Source organism: Lissotriton helveticus, chromosome 2_1, assembly GCF_964261635.1.
Source record: "Lissotriton helveticus chromosome 2_1, aLisHel1.1, whole genome shotgun sequence".
NCBI lineage: Eukaryota > Metazoa > Chordata > Amphibia > Caudata > Salamandridae > Lissotriton > Lissotriton helveticus.
In genome coordinates this window covers 1,196,399,675-1,196,418,015 of record NC_136059.1, presented here as the reverse complement: position 1 = coordinate 1,196,418,015, position 18,341 = coordinate 1,196,399,675, and the positions used below count along the sequence as shown (strand labels likewise).

At 47.6% G+C, this 18,341-nt stretch overlaps 1 protein-coding gene across 1 annotated transcript in view; it reads left to right on the top strand.

Annotated features, from left to right (window-relative positions):
- BANK1 (B cell scaffold protein with ankyrin repeats 1) overlaps nucleotides 1–18,341 on the top strand; it is a 2,434,538-nt gene that overhangs the window by 997,152 nt on the left and 1,419,045 nt on the right. The window lies entirely within an intron of this gene.

Here is an 18,341-nt window from a genome sequence, read left to right as displayed (position 1 = left end):
AAAGTTTCAAAACTCTGGCAACAAGGTCTCTGCTGCAGCAAGTATACATTTTGATTGCCTATCAAGGGTGCTCTTGCTTACAGGGACCCAATACTCTGCTACATCAAAATGGCTGCCACCCCTTGCAAGAGTCCTGCGGCTTCATTTAACATGTAGTTTGCTTGACTGAACTCATGCATCTTTGCTTAGTGCATCTGTTGAAAAAAGTCAATCCTCTGCCCAAGAGGTGCCAGTACTCACTACATGTCTAGTCTTCCCTGCTTTAGAATGCTTTCAGAGTAAGGCACTTCAAAGTATCGTGCTTCTGCATAAGTCGGTCGCAAAGTGGTAAATTCAGTCTGTGGATCATGATAAATGTATTTCATTGGGATAGTATATTTTTGTTAACTGTATTGAAAACGTGCCCTTTACAAAGTGTCATGAGTGGTACTTGAGAGCAAACTGGAAGTCAAAACAGTTTGGCTTTTTTACTGTATTCTTTTGCCTCTAATTAAATTTCCAGATTAAGAGCGAAGGACTGACCTCTCGGAGGATAATACAGTTAACTCTGGAAACAGAAAAGAGGAAGTTGTGTGAACACTGTGCATCTAGCAAGGATGAGTCAACTAGGGAGGTGCACGAAAAGATGCTAAGGCAAAGGGCTGCCATGACATCCTCCTATTTCAAGTACAAATACCAATTGGGGCATCCAAGTAACAGAAACCATTCGTTCCCAGAAGGAGAGAAAGTTGGTTTGAGCATAGGGAAAGGGGGAGTTTCCTCATTTATTTATTTATTTAAGAGTTTTATATAGCGCTGGCTAGACCCAAAGGTATCGGAGGGCTTTACAACATTTATCGTGATGCAATCCGCTATACAATATTTCAATAAACAGCATTGTCTTGTGTTGAATCCTGTTCAGGCCTGGTACTAGGACCGAGTCAAAAGGCAGGCGATGTAAATGCCCTGTTATGGAAGTGTCTATATTTTGCACTGGGCAAAATTCCTGTGGCAGAGGAACTCTGTCTCGTTGGGAGGCAGCTATCCATTCGGATGAGATTGGATGAAGAAGAGGTCTTTGAGCTGACTTTTGAAGTTTCTGAAGAAGGTGTTAGTCCTGATATGGACTGGGATGGAGTTGCAAATTTTAGGCGCATTTCCAGAGAAGGAGCGTGATAACGTTTTTTGTTTGCGACTTTTTGGGGGTAAGAGAAATAGAGTGTTGGTACTCCTAAGATTCCTCCTCTGGCCTGCCTTTTTGAGTTTGGAAGCCAGGTAGGCAGGTTTACCGCTGTGAAGGGCTTTGTGTTTGAGACAGGCAGTTCTGTAGGTGGAACGCATTTTGATTGGGAGCCATTTTAGCTCTCTTAGAGAGGTGAGATATGGATGCATTGCTTTACTTCAGTGACCATCCTGGCAGCTGCATTTAGAGTTGATCTGAGGTGAGGTACATGAGATTTTCCAGTACCTGTCAGGGTTGCATTCCCGTAGTCTAATCTGGACAGAACCAGGGATTGTGTGGCCTGTTTAAGGTAGTTGGGAGGGATGAAGGGTTTTATTTTGTTGAGTAGTTTTAGTTTGAAGAATGCGCTTTTTGCAGTGTTCTTAATATGTTTGTCCATGTTTAGGCTTGGGTCCAGATTGATTCCCAGGGACTTAATAGAGTCGGCCAGGGTAAGATTGCAGTTTAGCGCTTCAGTGGATTTTAGCCATTCTGTGATTTGGGGGTCTGCTCCTGATTGCATATGAGAAGGATTTTCGTCTTATCTTGGTTGAGTTTTAGGTGGTTGTGGGATAGCCAGTGCTGGACTTCTCTGCGTCATTTAGTTTCTGTATGTCTCCAATTGAGGATCTTTCTAGGTAAATCTGGGTATCACCCGCATAGAAGTGGAAGGGGATGTTGGCTTTGGCGGTGAGGGGCTCCATGTAGCTGTTGGACAGTGCAGGGGAGAGAACTAATCATTGTGGGACTTCCCTGGTTTTGGACAGTAGGTCAGACCTGAAGTTGTTAATTTTTATTCGTTGGGAGCCGTTCTGGAGGAAGGAGGTAAACCATTGTAGGACCTCCTAGTCTGCTCCAATCCTTTCACGGAGTACATTTATGAGCTGTTTGTGGTTGAACATATCGAAGGCTGCGAAGGTTACGCACCAGGGGCATACCATTGTTGGGTGAGTGCCATGTTTGTAATCTCTCCAAGGTTTATTGACACTCGACTTGTGTCGTCAAAAATATTTAGTCCGTGATTTCTATTTGTTGTTGCAGGTGCCCACGATTGGGGTCATTTTTTCGTGCACATTGAGTTTTGGTTCCCCCCCGCCCCCATCTCCCTTTGTCCTGATGAAGACCCACGCTTGAGGAAAAACAGCCACCCTGTTTATTTCTGGGTCGAAACGTCAACATTTTCTTCTGGAGCCTGTACCTATAGTGTTACCTCCCCTCCCCCCCCCTCCCCATCATTTGACGCATTGATTTAAATTTGGAGGACATTTATGATTTATCATTAGCAAGAAAGAAGGACATTTTTTGCTAAAAAAACAACAGTGAGGGCAGGCTCATGTCCACCACTTTAAGGACTCTTATCCTAAACGTGGTTTAAAGAACGTTATTGTATCTCTATCTTCTCACTGACCTCTTTGGTCACTTTCTCACACACGAGCACGTACTTTCACTTTCTTCTGTGCACATGTAACTGTGATAAAATGAACCCTTGTTTGTAAATAATTGGTTTTTTATATTGTGAAAATTAAATGTGTTTTTTGTAATATGTATAGTAAATACGATAAATCCTCATTTCTTGGACAAATCTCTTCTTGTTTTAAGTGTGTTTTCCTGCTTCAACAAAATTATCTTGGGCATAAGATTGTTTGTTTGTGTTATATTCCTAAATGATTCAATCAAATGGTAATCTACAGTGAAGTGATTATTTGATTCTTGTTGACTAATGCGTAAGCTGAATTAATGTCTGGGACCATTTTTTCTATAACATATTGGTATAGGAGGGGCAGATCTAGGAGGTGCTGGTGGAGGTCTAGGACTGGCCCCACCCTCAGTGGCTTGGCCAGTGGGAGTTTACCCAGTAGTTGTTGTTTATTTCTTATCATATTTAAATCAATATGTGGATTCCTTACTGCATATGTAGTTGGGGCAAGACAGATTATGTGAAGATTATTTCCATGCAGGTGGACCTGAAAGGGAAACCTGCAAGAAGAAGGCTAGGGCCATTTTGGAAGCAGGGGTCTAGAAAGGTTTACAGTAAGTTAAGACATGAAATGCTAAAAATGAGATTGTGTTTCCATCAGAAAGTTACCAGGATTGGCTGTAAGGAATTATCCAATCTCTGGCTAGTGCATAGGATGAGAATATCAGCTTGCCACCTACTCATCAGAAAGGAGATTGTGTCTGACATTTGGCAGATAGAAGAGTCAGGGACACCTGATTGTCATTGGCACTCACAGACTAGAACTACTCTCCAAAGGTCATCTGTTTGGCCTCATGTTCACGGGTACAGAGCCACATAAGCACAATTGCTTTAACCTGTAAGAACATGCTGCCGACCATTTCTGAGTGGATCACAGTGGGTATTGGCAATGTCCTGGCTGGAGTGAAACCTGGTGCCTAGAAGCCTGCACTGAGGACCAAGGTGCTGTAGAACAGACCATGAGTGACATACCCAGCATCAAAAAACTTTTGGGACTTAGTGATTTTGCCAACTTTGGGAAGAGTGGGACAAGGGTCTGGGGTTCCCTAAGGAAGGTACACCCTGTGTGCAAAAGATTTGCACATTTTTCCAGCTTGAAGCTTTTTGCTGCAAAGAAGACTTGAACTGAACCTCATACTGAAAGTATCAGGATGCATGGATTCCTGCCAAATTACAACATTTAGCTTTACTCCAATGTAGAATTTTGAGGACCAAAGAATTGACTACGGGCCACATTTACTATCTACTGGTCAGACAGTACTGGTCGCAATATGCAATCAGCATTCTTGCTACCATTGAGATTTTTAAGCACCAAGCTATTCTCCAATAGGTCGGTTCTTAAAAATCCAAATTGTAGTGGGTTGGAATACAACCTACCTCATGAATATTAATGAGGTATGACACAAACTGTGACTCCCTATTATTGGCTGCCGTCACAAGGATGGTGGCCTGCTCGGATCAGCAGGTCACACTTTCATGGGTCACTGCCAAACTCCTACACAAACAAGTTTTTGTTAACATTCTGAAAGGGGTTCCAAAAAGACTCATTCCTATTGCAAATGTGCAGCCACCTGTGCTTAATTTAAGAAAGTGGCTGCCGGTGGTGTCAATCTGCGCTCATATTTAGGGACGACACTTATTTTCCCTCATCAGAAATTTCCCCAGAGCAAGAGAGACAAAAACACACAAACTGGAAAAAAGGCGGACGAGAAAGACTGAAAACCATTCATCAAGGGAGAAAGCAAGAACCTGTTAGAGTGAGATAAAGAGGCCAGGAGTGTCTGGCAGTGGATTAAGGAGACCTGGGGTTGATTCAGGACTACTTAGCCTTTGTATTTGACCCACTGACATGTAGAAATGCCTGCCACAGGCTTCTCAGCAGCTCTTTAGGTACCAGCACTCATTTTTTTAAAGAAATTAAGCACTGGTCACCACTCCAACTTCAATGGTTTGCAACCGATTTTCGGTCCTAAACCGCTGCTAAATATGGATACGAATCTGTATTTGGAAAAGACACCTACAGCACGCCCCTTCCAAACAGCGGTTCCTTTCCATTTCTAAACCCATTTCATGAGTCCTAATGTAAAACTTTGACCAGCATATTATTGAACCCCAGTTTCATTGTAGCTGGCCTGAAAACAAACCTACGCTCTGTTTTATTGCACACATTGAGTGAGACTTAGAGCCATATTTATGATTTGGTGGATGGAATACTCTGTTAAAACATGGTGGATATCTCATCTGCCGCACTACAAGTGCCATAGGCTATAATGCATTTATAATATGGCTAACTGGACATCTTCCACGTTCATGACTAGGTATCCCATCCGTCAAACTCTAAATTAGGCCCTTTGTGTTTTCTTGGCACTTTTTGCTTTATAGCTTTATAGAACCATCTCTCTTTTACCCTTTCATGTTTCTAACTATTTTATGTCTTCTTGGTGAACTTTTGTCATCAATATTCTCAAATAAATTGGGAATTTGATTGTGTTGTGTTCTTAATTTTGATTGTTTGTTACTGCTCGATGCTAACACACATTTCCCTGAGGAACTTTCTGCTGCTTATGCCATAACTACAGAATTTATGATGAGATTTAGGTAAAAGTGTATTGTGACCTAACCACTTTGCTTTTCTTACGTTGGTAAGAGTACCTCCCTCCCAAAGTAATCACCCATTTCTGATAACAGCCATCAGCAATAACAATATGTGTCCAGATTTATTCACTCGTGATGAACAACACAAATGGTCGGCTTACCCTGGTATTTCTCACAATTTAAATGTTAATGTCATATGCTCTGAGACAGACTCTTCTGTACCCATTACTTACTTTCCATAAACTCCCCCTGTCAGAATGGTGTGTTTTAGCAATATTGCTAACAGCGTAGACGTGTTTTTCTTTTTTGACAAACATTTCCAAAGCAAAATAGCTTAACATCAATCACTCTCATCCCCTTAGCCATTCCTCTGCATCTCTGATTTTTTAACAGAAATCGATTTACCTTAGCACCAAGACTGAGGAAACTCCCATTTGTCATGTCAAAGGTTCTTATATAGCGCCTTATCACCGCAAGATCTCAAGGCGCTTTTCTTTGGGAACCCGTCTTGGCTTTTTCCCTGTGAGATAACCCCTACTGGGCATCCCCAAGGTGAAAGCCAGGCATCCCGCCACAGTGGAGATTAAGCAAGCTATTGCAGAGTGTGAACCCGTGATTCAAGTAGGCACCAAAGCGAGAATTATCGAGTACGTGGAATTTGGGCTCAAGACCCTGCCGCGTCGGGAATTGAACCCTGGTCCCGGGTCTGACCTCTGCTTCAGGGTCTGCCTCCTCTAACCAGTGAGCCACACTTCTCCACACGAGTTGGTCAACCTAATTACTGACTTAGCCTTAGCTATTGTGAAATAAGAGTTGTCAGCCTTGTTTAAATCATGGTTAATCAGTGTCAAATGGTTCACATTTAAAATAATTTCATTAGCTTCTGCTAGAAGCCAGGATAGACTTTGAGATGTAGAAACATACAATCTGATGGCAGAGAAGAACTGCCAGCCTCACCCATGCTAGCCATTCCCTCTTGGTTCTTGACAGCTTCTGATTTGAAAAGAATCCTTGCTGCATACAGAGAAAGAGGTTTTACCTCCACTGTCTGACAAAGTTGCACAGCATAATTCACATGTCATGGGATGGCCAGGCCATGGCACAAGTGAAGGTACATGCCTGACCACACTCAACACGTATGTATTCATTCATTCATTCATTCTTACCACCCGCATGTGTGGAGAGTCAACCGTACTGCTATCCGCCTGCCTCTTTCCCGCCATCAACATGGATGATAGGATTGCATCTTGGAAGGCAAGAATTTAAGGACTGCAAGGACTTATCCTCTATAATGTTCTGTCCCCTTTTGCATTCCAAACAAGGAGGCGAAAAATGAGAAGTGAGAAATGGGGTTCCACCTACTACCTCCCCTCACCCCAGCTTTCCCGGGGTGATGATGCATCAGAACTGGCGACCAGAACCCTCTCCTCCCCCTTTTTCTTTGTTCTGACTCAACTGCACAATTCTACTCGTTAGTTGGTGGTCAGTACTATTGAGCCTGGAGACTGACTTCTTTGGCTAGACCAACGTATATGCTTCGACCTGTTCCACCAACCCCAGGCTCTGTCTGTGGGAGGATTGTGCAAGGAATGACCAGCAAGTTGATAATTTGTGAGTCATGATCACTGATTGGATACTTGCACATTATCTCCATTTATTATGTTTTGCAACGCTTTTCATTTGGATGTATGACGTTAGAACGCATACATTGACAATGCGTACCTTTACAACGCGTTCGTAACAACGAAAGTTGTTACCACGCATTGCGCTGGGGGGCGCAAAATTGATTAATTTAATTTACTATTCCAACACCAGTCCCCGTGGATAGTAGGGAAGGTGTTGGGATAGTAAATTAAATCATTTACTATCCTTGAGCGCCCCCCAGTGCAATGCGTGGTAACAACTTTCGTTTTTACGCCCGCGTTGTAAAGGTATTCCGTGGTAATGCTTGCGTTCTAAATGCTGCATACCTTTTCATTTGTGTACCTGTACGTATTCACTATTGTGTGATAAGAGTATGTTGATATCATTATACTGAACTACTACTATGGTATCAAAGCTTTCAAACTTAAAAAAAGTGTGAAAACTGTATGCAGCAGTCTGCAAATCCATTGTTGAATTAAAGATATGTGCACACACCCACACACGTACACACACACATGTGCGTCACTTTTAACACAGGAAAAAGTGACAGACAAGCGCTTCAATGGGCTTGGAAATAAACCCCTAGAAATTCATGGGCCTTAGGCTGAATAAGGGTCCCCTGACCCACAGGAGCTGCAGAGGCCTGTGTTATGCCCCTGACACAAAGCCTAGTGGCATGCCGACTCGCCCACTAATGCATTAACTGTGACCTCTTGGTCTTTCGTGAACTCTTGGTGATCGCAAGTGCCCCTATAGGGCGTGCTCAGGCTTGCACAAATCAAAAAATAAGTTTTAGTTAATGACCCCCACAGATCCTACTGTGAAGTATTGTCACATAACATACATCATTGCACGTAGCAACCAATTCCAAGCATGGCAGGAGTTGCGATGCTAGGGTTCTACAGCATCCCTAAAATAACCCTGCTGGAGTTACGAAGGTAACTGAGCATTAAAGAGTATTTTAAATGTTGTTTTTATCTGGTCACATTTACTGTGAAAGGGCTGGGCCTATAAGTTCTGGACCTTTTCCAGAATCACAGTCCGATGGTTCGTTTTAGCAGCATGGAAACCTAGAGGGGAGAAAATTTGTTTTTTGTGCCAATCAATTAAACAAGAACCCTCTTGGACACACAGTAAAGTAAAGTTGGTTTAATTCATTACAAGTCCCAAAATAATTGAACGTAGAGACTCCTCAATATAAGGGTATAGAAGTACATCAGAATTAGCATAAAGACAAATCTGTGAATCTAATTGAGATGATGTAACATAAACAAAACAATTAGTTCAAGAAAGAGGATGCAGAGGATCAGAAAGCATGAGTCCAAATTTTCCTGCATCAAGGGCTGATGAATAAAAAGCATTAATTTATTCCTACACTAACACTAAAGTAACATCCCTACTTATGCATTCCCAAGAGGAAGGGTAAAAGGTGTCAGCAAATGGAGTCTTCCTTAAGAAGTTCTCTACCATCGATGAGTCATGTAGCATAAAGCTAGCAAAACAGAACTTGTTCTCAGATGCTCTCTCTCCTAAGGCAAAAGAAGAAGTGGGCATTTTCCCTACTCCCAACACCACACTATTGCAGGTATCTTTGCCAGCATTAATTTCGGGTCACTCCTTCTGCTCTGGGTACAGTGCTGAAGGTAGTTTTCCAAGGCACAACTGTGTTCTTCCCTTGCAATAATTTGTATTAGATTTCCAGGCCGTCTCCTGTGTGAAGCATAACGACTGTGCTTTATGGACTGAAGTCATGCAATTGCAACTTCTTCCCTCCTTGACTAACTAGTAGAACAAAGACATTATTCTAGCTAACAAGAGTGTTTCTTCCACCTGCCACACAAAACGTGAGAAAGAACAAATCCACAGCACACCTGAATTTCAGCTTGTTAATTCTAAAGCGAGACTTTCAGGGAACTGTATTCCAGGCCTACAAAGTTTAGCTAACATAAGAAAACATCACAGGAACTTTAAAAAAATACATGGAAAATAAGGCGCTTTCAATGAATGCATTAACCTACAGGTAAGACAACACAAGTAATAAACATATTTAATAGATGAAAAATTGTCAGTTTACAACACAAGTTCTTCACGCTAATGTTTTCTGCTAGTTACATTCACTTTTTACGTTCATTTTCCATGTTACCGTTTCAGGGTCTAGAATAGATCAAGTTTCAGGGCAATACATTTCTCAATTCTAACACTTCATAACACTTCATGATTGTGAGAACCCGGGGTCTCTGGTTGGCAGAGGTAAGTACCTTAGACCAAGTAGGGACCCTTGCTTCCAGTCAGGGCGACGGAATAACCCTCTGAGATAACCCCTGCTCACCCTCTAGGTAGCATGGCGCGAGCAGTCTAGGCTAAACAGAGGCAATGTGGATAACATTTGCACTTAACACAACAATAATCCCCAATCCACCACAAACTGAGACCACACAGGTAAGTATATTTTATAAAAATATATAGCTTTATCTAGTTTCAGCAAGTAATTAAAGCAGTTGCATGATAATCACTTCTTTAGAAAAATGTTGCATTCAATCTTACGGGTTGCACTTAATCTTTAGGATGGTACTTGTAAATAGGAAGTTCTTATGGAAAAAAAATAATGTCTCAAGTCTCTTTAATCAGTCGTGAGAAATAATGCCACGGATTTATGTTCACTTAGCTCTAAAAACGAACATTAATGCTACTGCCCACGTGCCAGGCTACGTGGGGGCTTCCAGCGCTGCAAATGCGCTTTTACGCGAGGCTCGGGAACTCTTTCCCTCCCAAGGTGCAGCCTCGCGCCTTCTTGGGCCTCACACGCCCCAGGCCGTGCAGTTCGCACGCGTCTCCGCCCCGGCCGGTCCCCTGTCCTCTCCCGCCCGCTCTCGACAATCCAATGAGCGGCGGGGGAGGCGGTGCTGCTCACCTGGTGGGGGACGGCTGGCCTGGGGTGCGGGACGCTTCAGATTCCCTCGGCGAGGTCGGCTCTCGCTGAGGGGTCGTCTCCTCTCCTCCTCCTCTCCACGCCGGGACCAACCAATCCCGTCGCGGCGTTGGGTCGAGCCTCCCGCAGCACCCGGGAGTCAGCCAATGGCAGTGCGGCTCCCGGGACAGGCCAACGATGACGCTCCGCTCCTTCGGCCAATCACGGCCCTCCACCACTGATGACGCTGTGCCGCACGGGCCAATCCCGTCGCGGCGTTAGTGAGGGGGCTCGGCTCCCTCAGCCAATGGGAGCGCGGCGGCTTCGTTCTTCGCCGCTTCAGCTCCCCAACGATCGGCGACCTTCTGGGGGGTATTCCTGGCCCCGGGCCGCGATGGGGATTTGGCGGCAAAGGGTTTTCGAGGGCGCTGGTCACGAGGAGACCCCCCTCTCGGCTCACAACCCCTTGGGAGCGGATTTCACGAGGGGAGGCACCACAAGCCTCCAACCCTCGCTGGGAATGTGCCGATGAGCACACCGATCCCCTCCTCACGCTCCCCGGTCGAGTGCCACTCATCCAAGGTCACCACAGCGCGATCTTTCAGCTGTTTTCTGGGACAGTTTTAGGAACCTTTAGCCCTGGGTTCCCAACAGGAGGCCAGCTCTTCTCAGGCCCTTGGAGATTCAGTTGTAGACACAGCACACAGCAGAGTCTTGGCAGTTTCAAGTAGGCAGGGTCACAGCACACAGCAAAGTCCCTTTCTCCTCCTTAGCTTCCAGTTGGACAGTAGAACAGGTCAACCCTTAGAGCACACAGCAAGGCAGTCTTCCTTTAGTTCTCTAGCTGTCCTCCTTCCAGCAAAGGTTCCTTCTTGCTTGCAGAATTTCGGAATCTAAACTTCTGTAGTCAGGGGTCCTTTCCTTATACCCCTCAATGTCTTTGAAGTCCTTTGAAGTCTTTGTGCATGTAGGCCCTGGGTCCAGTCTAAACCAGTTCTGGGGGTTGCGGAGCACTGAGGTGTCTCTGGTTTTCTTCTCCCTGTCAGCTTCAGGGCCAGAGGTGTCAGTTGACCACCAGGAGGGAGCTAGCATGGGGGAGGTGGCCGGCACAGCCCAGTACTTATCAGGCATTCCTTCCTCCCACCTCCCAGGCAGGCAGATGTGCCCTTTCATCCCCGGGCTGGCTCCGACCCTCTCCTCCGGGGGCTCTGCAGCCCTCCTGTCACACCCAAGCATTCCACAAACCCAGGCACACAGAAAGGTTTAGACAAGAGTACAGCCACTTTCTAAAAGTGCTATTCTCCAACACAGGATTTAAAAACACCCTTCACTAAAAGATGTGTCATTAAATTCTGAGTTCAGGGATATCTTTCATTTATGTCCCATCTTGTTCCTATGGGAAGATAGGCTGGCATCACATGGGGCCAGTCTCCTCCATGTTACTCTATGGAGCAAGAGAGCCTTACAGCAGTGAGCACATAAAATGGCTGCTGCCCACTACCAGAGCATGTGACCTGCACTAGTACATGCTCTACCTTAGCTATACACTGCACCCTGCCCATGGGGGTACCTTGAGCCTTCCATAGGGGTGACTGATGTGCACAGACAGGGAAGGGTTAGGCCAGCCAGTGGAGACACTGGCCAGGGGGACAGGGCAGTCCACTGACTGCACACAGGCCCTGCGCTGGCAGGCCTGAGTCACTATTTTAAAGCTACTCATGTGGGTGGCGCAATCTGCGCTGCAGGCCCACTAGTAGCATCTGTCATCACCAGCCCTGGCACACACAGTGCACTTTCCTAGGGACTTCGTGGTGATACAAATATGCCAATCAGGTATATTCAATCAATATCACAATTCACAGAGGGAGCACTTACACTCTGGCAGTGATCAGCAGTGGCAGAGTGTCCAAAGCATCTAAATCAGCAAAAACGAAATCCAGCACAGCATCAAAACACATGAGTCAGAGGCAAAAAGATGGGGGAAGAACCACGCCAAAAGGTGTCAGGTCTAACACGTGTCCCCTCCAGCTGAAAGTGGGGAGAACTACCCAACCTCTTGGGAGTCCTCATCACTAAGGCGGAAGAATCTGGACAGACCGTCAGCATTGGCGTGTTCTGTACCAGGGCGGTGCTCCACCGTAAAGTCCATCCCCTGTAGGGAAATGGACCACCTCAACAATTTTGGATTCTCACCCCTCATCTGCATTAACCATCGGAGGGGCCTGTGGTCGGTCTGAACACGGAAGTGAGTCCCAAACAGGTAGGGCCTCAGCTTCTTCAGAGCCCAGACCACGGCGAAAGCTTCTCTTTCAATGCCACTCCATTTCTGTTCTCTGGGGATTAGCCTCCGGCTAATGAAAGCCACTGGTTGATCTCCTCCCTCCTCATTGATCTGTGAGAGCACTGCTCCCACGCCTTGCTCTGAAGCGTCAGTTTGCACAATGAACTCACTGGAAAAGTCAGGTGCCTTAAGCACCGGTGCTGTGCACATGGCAGTTTTGAGGGTGTCAAAAGCAGTTTGACAGGCCTCCGTCCAATTCACTTTCCTGGGCTGATTTCTAGATGTCAGCTCTGTCAAAGGGGCCACGATGGTGCCATAGCCTTTGACAAACCGTCTGTAATACCCTGTGAGACCTAAAAAGGCTCTCACTTCAGTCTGGGTCTTGGGGGGTTCCCAAGCCAGAATGGTATCAATTTTTGCCTGTAGGGGCGCCACCTTGCCGCTCCCCACCTGGTGTCCCAAGTACACCACCGATCCCTGCCCTATCTGGCATTTACTGGCCTTGATAGTGAGGCCTGCCTTCTGCAGAGCCTTCAACACTTCAGTGAGGTGTTGCAGGTGTTCCTCCCAAGTGGAGCTGAACACAGCAATGTCATCCAGGTAGGCTGCGCTGAATTGCTCCAGCCCTGCCAGTACCTGGTTGACCAATCTCTGAAATGTGGCGGGAGCATTTTTCAACCCAAAGGGCATGACACGGAACTGGAAGTGCCCCTCTGGTGTCGAAAATGCTGACCTCTCCTTTGCCCCGTCAGTTAAGGCAATCTGCCAGTACCCTGAAGTCAAATCAAAAGTACTCAGGTACTGGGCAGCTCCCAACCGATCCACCAGTTCATCCGCTCTGGGGATGGGGTGCGCGTCAGTCTTGGTGACCGCATTGAGCCCACGGTAGTCCACGCAGAACCGAAGTTCTGGGGTGCCACCGGGGGTAGCAGCTTTCTTAGGCACTAAGACCACTGGGCTAGCCCAGGGGCTGCTTGAGGGCTCAATAACCCCTAGCGTCAACATCTTGGAAACCTCTTCCTTGATGCTGGCTCTGACCTTGTCAGCCACTCTGTAAAACTTCTGTTTCACAGGCAGACTGTCTCCAGTGTCCACGTCGTGGGCGCACCACTTGGTGACACCTGGGGTCAGGGAGAACAGGGAGGCGAACTGACCCAAGACTTGGCGACAGTCCTCCTGCTGCTCTGGAGTCAGGGTGGGGGAGAGGACCACACCATCCACTGACCCATCTTGCTCCTTGACTGCCAGGAGGTCAGGGAGAGGATCACTATCCTCCTCCCCTTCAGCATCTGTAGCCATGAGCATAGTTACTTCAGTCCTCTCAAAGTGGGGTTTGAGGCGGTTCACATGCAGCACCCTCAGGGGCTGCCTGGGAGTCTTCAGGTTAACCAAATAGGTAACCTCGCTCTTGCGCTCCACCACCTCATATGGCCCAGACCACTTGTCACGGAGCGCACAAGGCTCCACTGGCGCCATCACCCACACTTTCTGACCAGGTTGGAACTCAACCAGAGAAGTGTTCTGGTCATACCACCTCTTCATTTCCTCCTGGCTAGCCTCCAGGTTCTCTTGAGCGAGCTTCCTGAAGCGCTTGGTCTGGTTGCGAATGGCCAGCACATAGCTGAACACATCCTGAGGGGTTTTCCCACGGGATTTCTCCCACCCCTCTTTCACCAGAGTCAGAGGCCCTCTGACAGGGTGGCCATACAGCAACTCAAAGGGACTGAACCCTAAGGATTTCTGAGGCACCTCCCTGTAGGCAAACAACTGGCATGGCAACAAGACATCCCATTTCCGCCTCATGGGCTCTTCCAGGCCCATAATCATGCCCTTCAATGTGCGGTTGAATCAATCAACCAAACCATTTCCTTGAGGGTGGTAAGGAGTGGTGAATTTGTATGTCACCCCACACTCACTCCACAGGGACTTCATATACTTAGAAATGAAGTTTGTCCCGCGGTCTGAGACGACCTCCCTGGGAAATCCCACCCGGGAATAGATCCCCATCAGGGCACGGCCCACCACTGGGGCGGTGACTGTCCTGAGCGGGAGGGCTTCCGGGTACCGAGTGGCATGGTCCACCAAGACCAGGATAAACCTGTTGCCTAGGGCTGTCTTGGGATCCAGGGGCCCCACGATGTCAATGCCCACCCGCTCAAAAGGGGTGCTCACCACGGGAAAGGGTTGGAGGGGGGCCACGCGCTTCCCTCCACTCTTGCCACTGGCCTGACAAGTCTGGCAAGATTTACAAAAGGCAGAGACGTGTGTCTTCATCTGGGGCCAGTAGAAATGGGTGACAAGCCTGTGATAGGTCTTGTCTTGCCCCAGATGTCCTGCGAGAGGCACGTCATGAGCCAGACCCAGTAGGAAGTTCCTGAAGCGCTCCGGTACCACCAGCACACGGGCTGCACCGGGCTCAGCGAACTTAGGCTCACTATAAAGTAAGTCATCCTCCCAGTAGATCAAATGCTCCTTGGACCCCAGGCCTGCGGCCTGGTCTGCAGCCTGCTGCCGCACACCAATGAGAGAAGGGCACTCCTTCTGAGCCTGGCAGAATTCCTCCCTGGAGGGACCACCCTCTTGCTGCCACTGGGACAGCTCAGGCAATTCCCCTAGTTCGGCCACCTGCTCCCCGGTAGGTTCCAGGGCATCCCCTTCCGGGTCTGCTTCCTCCTGGACCGTGGGAACAGTGGGGGCCGGTTTCCCGCACCCTCTACCCCTCCTTCTCTTGGCAGGTTCCTGGGCCACTGTTCCCTGCTCCAGCTCTGCTAGACCGCCCTCTCTGGCTGTCATTGCACGGGTGGGCACACAGATCCACGCAGGCAAACCCAACATCTCCAAGTGAGTCCTGTGCTCCACCTCTTTCCATGGGGAGCTCTCCAAGTCATTACCTAATAGACAATCTACAGGCAAGGCATCACTTACAACAATTTCCAGAATACCGGAGACTCCTCCCCATTCGAATGGAACTTTCGCCAACTTGCAGTAGCGCACTGAACTGTCAGCTGCCACCACAGGCCGGAGTACCTGGGGAACAATTTGCTCTTCAGACACCCACCGACACCTAACAGATGTCACGCTGGCCCCTGTGTCTCTCAGAGCCTCTACCACCTGTCCATTGATGGTCACCTTCTGCCCGTATTTCTTAGTATTTTGGGGCAGCAAGGTTTCCTGGACCATCTCTTGGTCTCCTAGAGAGACAAGGGTCATCAATGCTAACCCCTCCTCCCCACTAGAAATCAAATCCCCTCCCAAAGCTACACTGGCCAACGCCGGAGCTGGAGCTGGAGCACCAGTGGGTGCTGATTTCTTCTTTGGACAGTTTGGAGCAATGTGCCCCACCTCCCTGCATGAATAGCAAGTAAGGGTCTTTTTGTCCTGCGGGCCCTTATGGGGCCAGGACTTCTTAGGCTTGGGGGGTTGAGACACCTTCTCCTGGGAACTACTTTGGGGCCCTTTAGAAGACTCCTTTTGATTACCCGTGTCCCCCCCACTCTTCTGCTGGGGACCCTGTCCACCTTTAACTGGGGTACTTACCACCCCCTTGTGGACCCTGGTGCTCGTCCACCGGTCCGCCTCTTTAGCAAGCTCACTGGGATCAGTTAACTTGCTATCCAAAAGATGCTGGTGCAGCTCTGGGACACATAAACTACTTGAGTGCTTCCTACTAATCAAGTGACACAACCCCACATAATCAGTAACTTTGCTGCCCTTCATCGAACCTTCCAGTGCACGCGTGTACATACTCACACACTCCACCCAAGTACTTGAATCAAGCTTCTTGAAGTTCCTAAACTTCTGGCGGTACTGTTCAGCAGTGAGCCCATACCTGAGGCACAAAGCCTCCTTCATGGCGGAGTAGGACAAAGCATCCTTTGCTTCTAAGGGTGCCAAAACATCCCTCCCAGAGGCCTCAAAATGCTTCCACAATCCTGCTCCCCAATTCTTCTCAGGCACCTCATTCATCTTTAAGGCAAGTTCATACGCCCTGAACCACGCATAAATATCCTCACCCCTCTGATAATTCTGTACCAGATCCTTTGGTATGTATACCTTACCCGCCTGTACTGGTTGTGCGCTGCCACCATTAGAACTGGACACCCTCTCTTTATATTTGAAGTCCAACTCCTTCATGCTCCTCTCATGAGCCAATTGGAGCTTCTTTTCCTCCAACGCGAGAGTATGTCTTCTCTCCTGCGCCGCTCTCTCCTGCGCCTCTTTCTCAACTTCCAGGCGCAGTCTCTTCTCATCGGCTTCCGCTCTGAGCTTCAAAAGCTCAATCTCATGGGCCCTAACTCGCTGATTCTCCTCTATTTCCTCTGGAGACATAACCCTACTGGAGTGGTCGCTGCCGGTCCTAGACCCTGGCTTCCTCACTGGCAATTCACTGGGCAAAAACCCATTCTCCTGTGTGTCTCCCTCTCCAGTAGTAACCTCTGGGTCACCATGTTTGGCCTCCCACCAGGCCCTCAGAGCTGTCCGTAGCTCTTCCTTATTAGCGCCGCCCCTTACTGGGCATTCAAGCTGTCTGCAGACTTTTCTCAGTTGCTCCTTGTTATAGTTTAACAACTCCTGGATTTCAAATTCCACTTCCGCTTCTCCATTCACGCTTTGCGCTTTCCGAGACATGATGCTTCCTAACCTTTTCAACTAAAAAGGTTTCACCAAAAAGAAAAAAAAAATCTTGTGCAACCTGTGCCGCTAAACTAGACTAGTGATGTACAAGAGATCACTGCCGGTCAAGTGCAATTATTAGTTCAAAAATCCGCACCGTGAGCCACCAATGTTAGAACCCGGGGTCTCTGGTTGGCAGAGGTAAGTACCTTAGACCAAGTAGGGACCCTTGCTTCCAGTCAGGGCGACGGAATAACCCTCTGAGATAACCCCTGCTCACCCTCTAGGTAGCATGGCGCGAGCAGTCTAGGCTAAACAGAGGCAATGTGGATAACATTTGCACTTAACACAACAATAATCCCCAATCCACCACAAACTGAGACCACACAGGTAAGTATATTTTATAAAAATATATAGCTTTATCTAGTTTCAGCAAGTAATTAAAGCAGTTGCATGATAATCACTTCTTTAGAAAAATGTTGCATTCAATCTTACGGGTTGCACTTAATCTTTAGGATGGTACTTGTAAATAGGAAGTTCTTATGGAAAAAAAATAATGTCTCAAGTCTCTTTAATCAGTCGTGAGAAATAATGCCACGGATTTATGTTCACTTAGCTCTAAAAATGAACATTAACGCTACTGCCCACGTGCCAGGCTACGTGGGGGCTTCCAGCGCTGCAAATGCGCTTTTACGCGAGGCTCGGGGACTCTTTCCCTCCCCAGGTGCAGCCTCGCGCCTTCTTGGGCCTCACACGCCCCAGGCCGTGCAGTTCGCACGCGTCCCCGCCCCGGCCGGTCCCCTGTCCTCTCCCGCCCGCTCTCGACAATCCAACGAGCGGCGGGGGAGGCGGTGCTGCTCACCTGGTGGGGGACGGCTGGCCAGGGGTGCGGGACGCTTCAGATTCCCTCGGCGAGGTCGGCTCTCGCTGAGGGGTCATCTCCTCTCCTCCTCCTCTCCACGCCGGGACCAACCAATCCCGTCCTAGGGACTTCGTGGTGATACAAATATGCCAATCAGGTATATTCAATCAATATCACAATTCACAGAGGGAGCACTTACACTCTGGCACTGATCAGCAGTGGCAGAGTGTCCAAAGCATCTAAATCAGCAAAAACGAAATCCAGCACAGCATCAAAACACATGAGTCAGAGGCAAAAAGATGGGGGAAGAACCACGCCAAAAGGTGTCAGGTCTAACAATGATAATATACCAAACGATTATATGCGGGTGCGCTCTACACATGTGATTATGATGCACCCCTACAATTAAAATGTGGTTTTCTCTACATCACTTCCCCCCTCTGATGAAGTTGAGCCATCACAGAACACCATTAAATCCCTGTAGAGTATACAATCTAAACATATGTTGGAGGTAGTCTCCTCTGTCTGAACTCATCCTACTGCTTCACATTCTCATAATGACTGTCCTTCAGTCTTTCCACCCTTAGTTCTTTTTCTCTTAAGGAGTTCTCCATTTGATTCGCCTTGTGACATTTGCATGCCCTCATCATACCTGTGAAGATGATTACACAAACCACAACAATTATTATTGGCTTTAAAATAAATCCAAGGATTCCTTTTGCTAGGTTAGCAAACCAACTTCTAACTGCACCAAATTCT